This window comes from Athene cunicularia (genome assembly GCF_003259725.1).
Source record: "Athene cunicularia isolate RWA chromosome Z unlocalized genomic scaffold, athCun1 chrZ_part1, whole genome shotgun sequence".
Classification (NCBI taxonomy): Eukaryota; Metazoa; Chordata; class Aves; order Strigiformes; family Strigidae; genus Athene; species Athene cunicularia.
This window is the reverse complement of record NW_020799142.1, coordinates 9077273-9087105: the sequence shown is the minus strand read 5'-3', so window position 1 is coordinate 9087105 and position 9833 is coordinate 9077273.

Below are 9833 nucleotides of genomic sequence, written 5' to 3'. Positions count from 1 at the left end.
TTTTTTTTTTTTTTTTTTTTTTTTTTTTTTTTTTTTTTTTTTTTTTCCCCATAAAATAACATTCAGACAAAAAGCATAGAACACAATAGTTCAACAACTTAAATAGCCACTCAGTTTTTCTGCTAGAAAGAATAAAAATCCTGTCATGAGAAGAAGAAGTTTTAAAAGCCAGGTTGTAACTGTTTTCCAGCTTTGGGCATGATAACAAGAAAAATAGCATAGCAGTGGAAAAAAAAAAGAAAAAAAGATAGGGTTCATTGTCACACACAACTACATAATTTGGTGCAAATTTAAAAGCAAAGAAGCTGTGTATTTTAAATACACAAAATACCTGAAGTGTTTAAGTTTTATTGTGTCGTAGTATTATCCAATTTTAAAAAATGACAAAAAAGGTAAAGAAGTAATTGTACAGTTCTGCTTCTTAGGCTTCCCACCTTGATGTATTACTCATCATTTGTCTTAGGTTATATGCAACATTGCCATAACTATGACTCAGGGGGAGTTATACATTCTGCCCTTGAAGTGACTCTGAGTTACGTATTTATTGACTGATTTCTAAAATACACTTATCTAACAAATTCTGAGCGAATGGTTAGAGATTAAAATATAAATAGATATTTGTGATCACACACATCCCAACATCACTCTGGCAATCACTTGAGTTAGTAGATAAATTTTGGTCTATGCTCCAAAGGTCAACAAATTCAAGCTGTGATGATGGGTGATATAGTGCAAATTATACAGCTATAGACTATATACAGCTGCGTACTGTATTCACATACAGCCTTAGTACTTGACTACTCAAGTTTTACCCAGTTTGAGGGATGGTGTTGGTTTCCAGTAGGAATTACCCATGGTTTTGAGGAAACGAGGGTAGGAAAGATGTTCCATGATGCAGTAGGGCAGTAAGCAGGGATGAAGAAACAAGAGACACTGAGCTATGTGAAGGTGGATATAACTGACTGCAGCTGAAGCAGTGGAAAACAAAAGTCATTCAACACCTTCCAGGCCTTTCTTCAGCACAGAACATTAATGGGTAGAGCTTTGGTTCTCAGCTCATACTAACTCCACAACTGATGCAAATCCAAAGTAAGGGCAATAGTCCTGGCTTGATATATTCTCCATCTGGTTCAGCTGAATCTGGCCACTACCTCATAAAGACTGTCAAACATTCAGGAAGCTTAAACATTCATGATTTTGAAAACAGCTGGGTGAGTTAAGATTTCAGAGTAGCCTCTACCTTGAGCTCCATTTGTTTTCATTAGCCTATATTAGATGCTCTGCAGCAGATATACAGATTCTGACGGCTTCCCTCCCATGGTGTGATAAATGAGCCTCACATCTTATAACTTAGCTGTTGAGCCCAGATGGCAGAATATCCACTGGGGAAAAAAAAAAATAAAATAAAATAAAAAAAAAAAGACAGGGAATCAGCAGGTCATGGAAAAAAGAGTAGGGAATAAACTGAGTCAAGACATCCCTAAAGCATGTGTCCCTTGGCTCATTCAGAGTCTGAAGATGCCTATGATGGAAGTTTCCTGCTATCACTGTCTGTAGGAAACACAGTCCCATATGAAAGTTTCCCTCCATGTTCCCTGTAGTTTTTGGAGGTTCAAAGTGCATCCTGATGACAACACTGTGCACATAAAATGAATTCATATAATTATTTTTAGCATGTAATTAGGAACATATGCTCACTTACAAACTAGAAGCACAAAGTATATTCATCACACAATTTACATAGTAAGAAAAAAAAAAAAAAGAAAAACCCACAGATTGGCACAGAAAATTTTGTCTATAAGCAAGACGACACTGACTTCTATGGTATTAATAATTCATATATTTTATCTCATTCAGGGCATTTCAGAAAGTCCATTATACTATATTTTCTGTATAGTCAGTAAATTTTGTAGCTCTTAAAACCCGTGAAATGAAAAATAGGCTTGAAAAGCCATAACACCATCAATACATTAATATTTATGTAGCTCTTTTCATGACAAACATTCCGAAGTGCTCTCCAGTAAAAGAAAATGAAATAAAGCATGAGCAGAATTCAGATTACTATAAGTCAAAAGGTCACTGGAAAAGACAAATCAAATGAATCTGTTTGACCAAGAGACTGACCAAGTTCACCCAGTTAACTCTTGGAAATCTTGTGGTCTTTCCTAAACCTCTGGCTACCCAAGTTTTAGGAATAATCTGTCAAGATTCGGAAAGGAATCAAGATAATCATAACAAATAAGGGGGACAAGTTGAGGCCATTTCACTATAGACAGATAAGAAAGTGTTGTTTCAAATAAATACTGAACATACAGACATTGCTTTTCCCTGGCCATTTATATATTTGATATAGCTGATAAAAATGCAGTCATTGAAAATTAGAAATAAATATTTATTTTATTCACATACTATAGCAGCAAAACTTTGATATGAATTATGTTAATTCTTTTAGCATGATGCAGTCATTCATGGGTGAAAAATGAACGTAAAGGGCAAATGCTCTCTAATGCATAAATACTGATTCTCTAATAGTAGCTTGTCTTCACTGAATTTTCATCCTTCAGTTTCTTAAAAAGGATTGTATTTCATTGTAAAAATTTCCTACAGTTTTGATGAGTTTCTTCACTGCCTTATAATGTTTATGATTGAAAAGAAGAAACAAATTTGGAACCATAAATGAACACAGCAAAACTGAACATATTTCATTAGGTGAAATTAGAAGAATGAGCTGGTTTTCCTACCTTGGCAATACCTCATGACAGAGGATTAGGGGTGATGCTGAATTTTATCATTATATAAAATCTTCCAGAGCATAATCTGGGGTTTCTGTGGCTTCCAGAGGGTTTAGATAGTTTTTAGAAGCTAGTTGTAACAAAGATCATTAATAAAGAGGCCCATTTATGAAATGACTGGGTGTGATGATTGGACTCATTAAAGACCAAAGAAAGCTCTGGTTTTTTTTTTAATGAAATCAGTAGAATAGCAAGCAAGAGAATACTAGGTTAATGATCATGGCTTTTTGTGTTTGTTTTTTTGGGGAAAAAAACACCCCACAACTGAAAACAAAAAAAGAAAACCTATATATTTGTCCACTTGTATTCAGTTACTGCCAGGCATCAGGTTTTCTGCTTTTCACTGAAAGATGAACATCCATTTTTCTATAGGTATCTGTTTTTCATATTCAATCACTTAGTAATATAACTCCATTTTGTTTGAGTGGTTTTTAGATTTATTCAGTAAATTCAAAAAATCCCACTGAAATTCACAGGTGAACAGAAGTCATTCACTTTAATTGAGAATATTTAAATGTTCTTTAGCTACATGAGCTCACACTAGTTTTCAAGTCTGCATGCTGTTTCAATATTGACTTTATAGCTATCAAAAGACAGTCAGATCTAAAACTAATTGTAATCTCATTGGGACTACAGATTCATCTCTGACAGTCATAGTCATCTTTTTCCAGCCTCTTGTGCCAATGTCTCTTCCCATCTTGTAGAGTTTGTTAAAGCACCCAGAAAGATACCCAGACTATAGGGTTTATCCCTGAAGTATTTTAGAGACACATTGATTTTGATAAAAGTAATAAGTATTTTGACATTGTGTATTTACAAATAAGATCCACAGAAGATGTGGAATCTGAAGGACTATTTGGCATACTAGAATTTTAATATAGGTCCCAGCAGTGCTATAGACCATATGTTGGATAGCTGTTGCTTACTGAAGTAACCCTCAGATTTGATGGGATTCAAGAGACCAAATGCTTTGGCTTAACCAAGGTGACAGACAGAAAACACCTAGACAGAACCTGTTTCTTTACATAAACACAGAAAGTAATCTCTTTTAGAGGTCATTAATTACAAGAAAAAAAGTCTGTATGTATGTAATAAAAAAATCAAGTAATGTTTTCTAAATAAAATTTTAATTCTATGTTTTATGTGGGGTTCAGAATCTCCATTTGAGAAGTTTTGCTTTCATACTCAGTTTAGGAAACACGATGACAGCTAAGAGTAAAAAAAGAAATAGAAATACTAACGAAAAATATCATCTGGATCTGGAGATCTGGATCCTAGTGGACAGTAGTTATTGTGCTATAGACTGTGCAACAGCAACTACACAGAGAAACATGTCCCATCAATAATAGAGTCTTTGGGGCCAGGAAAAGAGTATGAAGAAAAACGAGGAAACTACCTCCTTTTATCACCTAGAGAAAGATCTGTAACACTATTTGGCATCTGTGTCTTTTTGTCATACATTATCAGTATGTGACGGTTCCAAATACAAGATCTGACTTATTTTTCTTTTAAGTGATGAATGAAAATAATGAAAATTGTAACCACTAAGGTTAAGAGAAAGACAAATTAAAAATCAACCTCCATTGACACAAGACATTTGCTAAGCTTCAGATGCCTCAGGGCTTGCTCTGGTATGAAATGCATCTCCACAAGAGAAAACACCTGCGTATTGAGAAAAGTTTTGCTTATGGGTGTCAATTTTAAGAGTGTCATGTTTTTTCAAAGGTGATATGTCTGAGAACAGGAGAAAAAGTGTGTACAGTTTCTGACATTGAGTGGACTGAGTCAGTGTTATGACCTCTGTTAACTCTCCCTAGTATCCACAGAATGAGGCAGACACCTCAAACTAGTTTCCCTACATGCTGGATGGGAAAATGCAACAGCTTATCAAATATGAAAACTAAACATAAAGATGCATCACTAATTCCACCAATTTTCCATTCTCTAGGTACCTGCCAAAAGATTGCAAGTAATTCTTCCATCTATTCAAGATCCAGAACTTCCATGATTTTTCGAAGGAATAATTATTTTTTTTTTTTAATAATGATGGCTACATGAGATGTAGTTCCCACCTTTCAGGTAGCAACATTGGGGTCAGAGCATGTATCCAGGCAGGAGTTTTAATATGAGGCTGATAGAGTTCAAACCCACTTCGTTTTGATAGACTTCTTACCCAAAACTTCTAGACTCGGTTGGGAGGAGGGTAGAGAAAGTCTTCTCCAGTGTTGTGGAAGTTTTGTAGCAAGGAATGTAAAGTTAATTTGGCCAGAATGGAAGCACAGGAAGAAATGGCTGGCAACCAAAGTTTAGACCATTCTCTGGAAAAAAAGGAGTATGACTTATTAATCAATGTCTGCTCCTGAGGTTGTTTGTGGAGTTTTTTACTCAGTGATTGTCTAACTTAAAATGAAAAAATAGCCCTGGAGCAGGAAATGCAGTGTACTAAAGATTTTACCTAAAATCCCGAAAGAAAAACTACAATGTATGGATAGTCTTTTGTTTGTTCTGTATTTACCCAACCAGATTGCAATTTCTATTCTGCAGTAGGATTCTTAGAAATGCTGTTGCAGAAGACCAAAAGTAATAAGGCAGGGTCTGAGAAGATCTACTTAGAACATACTTTAATGTAAAATCCATATTCTGTACCTGAATCAGGTTAAATGAGAATATGAAATTAGGGGATGGAATGTTCCCACCTGGAAAATATCAGCACATATTTTTCAGTCAGAAAACATTTCTTCAGAGTAACTGAGCCCCTCTGTTGTGCCATCTTTCCACAGGGACATTGATTTGCCAATTACTCTAGGCTATGTATGTTATTCTTATTTCAATAAGCATGTACTCAAACACATCCTTGAGGCCAAAATGGGTTACCTGACATATTACTTAGTCACATCCTCTAGCAGTGTGATCATCTTGAAAATGCATCAGTTAATGGTTAGTGGAAACAAGTGAAGATTGTTCACTTTGTGGTGAGGAATGCATTCAGGCATATTCAAACTGTATGCAAGTATTTAAATTTATATGTAAGTAGCAAAAGGAATTGTTCATCCCTCTTACTCCTCAGCTTATCAAGTCTGAGCTATCTGACAGTCAAGAATTACAGACTCCAGCTTTTTGTGAAAGTTTTTCCATATTTTCTGTGCGAACTGATTAATCCAGGGTGAAACTGAAGGGCTCCAAATGTGGTTCTTCAGAAATTAAAGAAAACAAAGCAAGGTGGTATTTCTTTTGGTAAATGGTGTTTCTGGGAAGTACTGAAAAAGTCTGCTTAATTTACCAAGAGACAAACTGGGAAGCCCATTCCCTTTCTGGAAATACCTGCATAATTTTACAGCATCATCTGGAATTTATCTTTTACTCATTAAAATTTTGAATATATTGAGAACATGAACAGCTTTTAATATTGTATGTATCAAATCCATGTGGGAAACAAAAAAGAAAAAGAGATACAACCTGAATAATGCACATAAAAATATCCAGGATATCCACCCAATGTTCCAAGTGGAGGGGCATAAATGGCAGAATTATTAAAAGTTTGCATGAAGACACTTGGTAAAATAATGTACATTTTAAGATCTGGAGGCTCCCTTCTTACTAATTAGGAAGTTATACTTCAATGATTGCTCCATGAGCATCAGACCATACTAAGTGAGATGCTGACCTATTTAAACTGGCTTTTAGCAAGAAGCCTGGGCACACTTGCAAGCATTAGATTAGAATAGAGACAGTAATTTCTATTAGTCAGAGCTTTTCACTCCCAATTTCATGCCCATATCCTGTATTCTTGATTCCAAATCTGAACGATTAAGCAAAGGATGTAATCTGTTCCAACAGTATGAATTTCAGAATGTTAAAGGAAATAACCTGTCTCCAAAGGTGTATGTTATTAGTGTTACATGGGGCAGCTTTCATGTGGACAGATTTCCAGGAGGTCAGACTATCTGATTTCATCATCTCCAGCTTTTAACTCTGTAAACCAGACATAAACTCTTAATCATGAAAGAATGGGCATTTAAAGTTTGTTAGCTTGTGTATCTCTGCTCTGAAGTGAATTTCTAAACTCCATTACATTTAGTGGATGCTGGACTGGGAACTTAAAATTTAATTTTAATGGTTAAACCATCTGCTTCAAAGTGAACACTTACTTTCTTACCTGATGAAAATTATAAAGTTATCTGTAAAGAGACAGAAATGTGCTCCTTTCATGATTAGGCAGATTCATAAAGATCTTTATGAAAGGAGATGGGAAAAAGAGAAGTCCACTCAGCAATGTATATATTTCAGATAAAGCCATTTAAACTCATTTTTAGACTAACCATTGTCTTTGTTCATAGATTTAAACCAAAACAAAGAATGGAAAACAAAACAGAAGACTGTAAAATGACACAAATTTTTCAACATGGTGCATCCCTTAAACTCACTTCCTTTTAATTCTTTTTTAAAACAAAAGGCCCTCCTGTACTGCATGTAGCTGTTGTGAAATAACGTCAGTCCAAAATTCCAGACAAACATTTTTCAGAAGTCCTTGAAAAAGCCTTTATAATTTCCCTTGACTATTGATCTTCATCTTTCTACTAATTTAAGACTAATATATATTAGCAGAACATGAAAGATTTTTGAACGTGCAAGTGCAAAACATTTAACATATCCTTGAGTTTTATTACACAAGACTCCTAATTCTGGGACAAAACATGTTTTCATATGCAAGTGATCTCAAAGACCCCTTTTTCCACTTGCCATATTTTCCTCAAACCCTTTAGTCATAAAAAATGCAGGGGGAAAGAATGTTTTCAAAAATCCCTGTGGCAAAATAAACCAGAGCTGAACCTTCACGTTATTATTCCAGAGTGAGTCATTTAAGCATGGGACTGCTTCATAAACTTCAGGGACTTCATTTGCATTTGACTATTGATTCCTTTCACACAGGCAGTTCATCCTTTTATGTTTCTTTTGCATGAATTTGTCCTCCAGATAATTTTTTTTTTTATTTTCCATGCTTCAGCCATGTTTATCTGCTGCCCTAGTCAAACACACTTCTCGATGAATCAAATGGAGCAATGAGAATGTGTAGATTACCCCCAGTTCTTCCTCTCAAGCATGAACAATTCCCATTTCCTTCCAAGGAAAGAGTGAACATTTGACCTCTCTTAAATCATCAGATAAGCAAAAATGGTTGTATGTGTGTGGGGGTAGAGATATCCATCAAACAATCTAAATTACCAAAAGTAGTTAAGTGCAGTATTTCCTAAGTAAATCAGATCTCAAAGTACTCCTTGATCATTCAACCAAGGATTATATTTTGGTTCTCATAATTCATCCTGAAGCTGCGCTTACTAGCTGCAAATAAAACTTACAGTGTATGAGTTTGACCCTGTAACCCCTACTTACAAGAGTAAGTGCTGTGAATTTCCTACAGAAGTCCCAAGAAGAGACAGAGTTTGTCACAGGCACTGGGATTTCAGCAGTGGATTCGATTTACATAGGAGTCTTCTGTGCATGGTAGAGCCGTCTCATGTCTTGAAAAGTCAGGCAGTGAGCAGGCAGCCTGGGAGCATTTCATCAGAAGACAGTACACCTTTTTTTCCCCCTTCACCAAAGCTGACATTAGACTATCCCATGAACTAGACACTGGTCTTCATAGAAGTATTATGCTTTCACATATCTCCACAAATCCAATGTTGTACTAGTTCCTGTTTTAATATCATAGCAGAAAACAAAAATGCCTTCCCCATTCTATCACACACTTATTTTATTGCAGTGATATGGCCTATGTTAGATTATAGTAGTGTTACATTATAGATGATACAACAACAAGGGACATCATGTTATCATGTCTAGGTCACATATGAAAAAGAAAAGTTCAGCTGCTTACCAAATAGTTCTCTTAACGGGGGACTGGAATGTGGCTGCTACACATAATGACTGAGATCTATCAGAGAAGTTATATGTAGGATGCTGGGAAAAATAATGATCTTTATCCTAAGTTTTACATTTATTGTTGATTGCTCCCCCGCACAATTTTTCATGAGACCCAAAGTTCACAGTTTAGCATAATGTAGTAACACTGCTGATACCAGTATCTGTAAAATAAATAAGAACAGCCTGGAAAAAGACTTGTTCCTAGCTTCTAAATCAACTGATAGTGAACAATAGTTTGGCATAATAACAAACATTCTCAGATTCAGATTTCTAGAGGAAAATATAGCTAATGCCCTGTGGAAAGTTCTCAGACTGTTCATAGCGTATTTATTGTGGAGACCAGATAAAGAGTTGTACAGCTGTAAAAAGTATGATGATGAACAACTATTAATAGTTACCAGGTGACAGGAGAAGACATTTTCTTTCACTTCTGACCTTTAAGAAGCACCTGAACAACTTGTGTTTGACTTTGTGTTTTGCTAAAGAAGCATTTGTTAGGCATGAGTGAGGACCAGGAAAAACTACCTCTCTTTGCTCAGTATAGGATGCGTTCATAATTAAATTGTCAATAAATCACATAATATGATAAGGATATAGTAAACTATCCTGACTTCTCTATCACTGGACTGCTTTCTATAATGAAATTACTTACCTTTTCATTTCAGCTTATATGGACATTTCTCTTCATTGTAAGATATGGTTATGTGTGGTATACTTTCTCTTCAGTGACATATGGAACATATATGAGTGTGACTGGTTACTTGCAGTCTTCAGATTCAGTTCAAGCAGCAATGTTGCCCGAATAAATGATAACGCAACAGTGTTTACAATGTGTATTCAACAGTCATCTCTACCTGTCAAACCAAATGTAATTAGTGCATTTTTTTTTTTGCAAATTTAATGTTTACATTTATCATAGATTGATGTTTACCTGACAACTTCTGTATGTCTTCCAAATTACTTTATTTTCTACTGACATTTCAACTATTGATTTGAAATTCTATTGCAATATTAAATGACTAATCGTTTTAGAATTTCTGGTAAACCTTAATCTTAACTGAAAGATATAGCCATGTTTTTTTTTAAGAATAGTTTTTTAAAAAAAATAATATTGCTGGC